Genomic DNA, 288 nt, shown 5'->3' on the forward strand with positions numbered 1-288 from the left:
CGCTCCGCCTCCAAATCCCTGAAAGCCCGGGCCCCCTTCGTCACCCCGGGGGCTCCTAATCACCCGGTATCGATTTCCCTAACTCTTTTCATTCCGTTGAAGACACATCTTAAAACACTTGGAGTGTGCTCCGGGCTTTATCCACACTAATAAAATGATTTACCCTCCTCTCCGCGCGCTCCGCACAGAGGAAAATCGTTCGCGCCGCGGCTATTGGTGTGTGATCAGTAAATATTTAGTGCGGCGACATCCTCCGCTCGGCTCCCGATCGATGCGGGGCCCACCGGG

This window comes from Myotis davidii, unplaced genomic scaffold (assembly GCF_000327345.1).
Source record: "Myotis davidii unplaced genomic scaffold, ASM32734v1 scaffold164, whole genome shotgun sequence".
NCBI lineage: Eukaryota > Metazoa > Chordata > Mammalia > Chiroptera > Vespertilionidae > Myotis > Myotis davidii.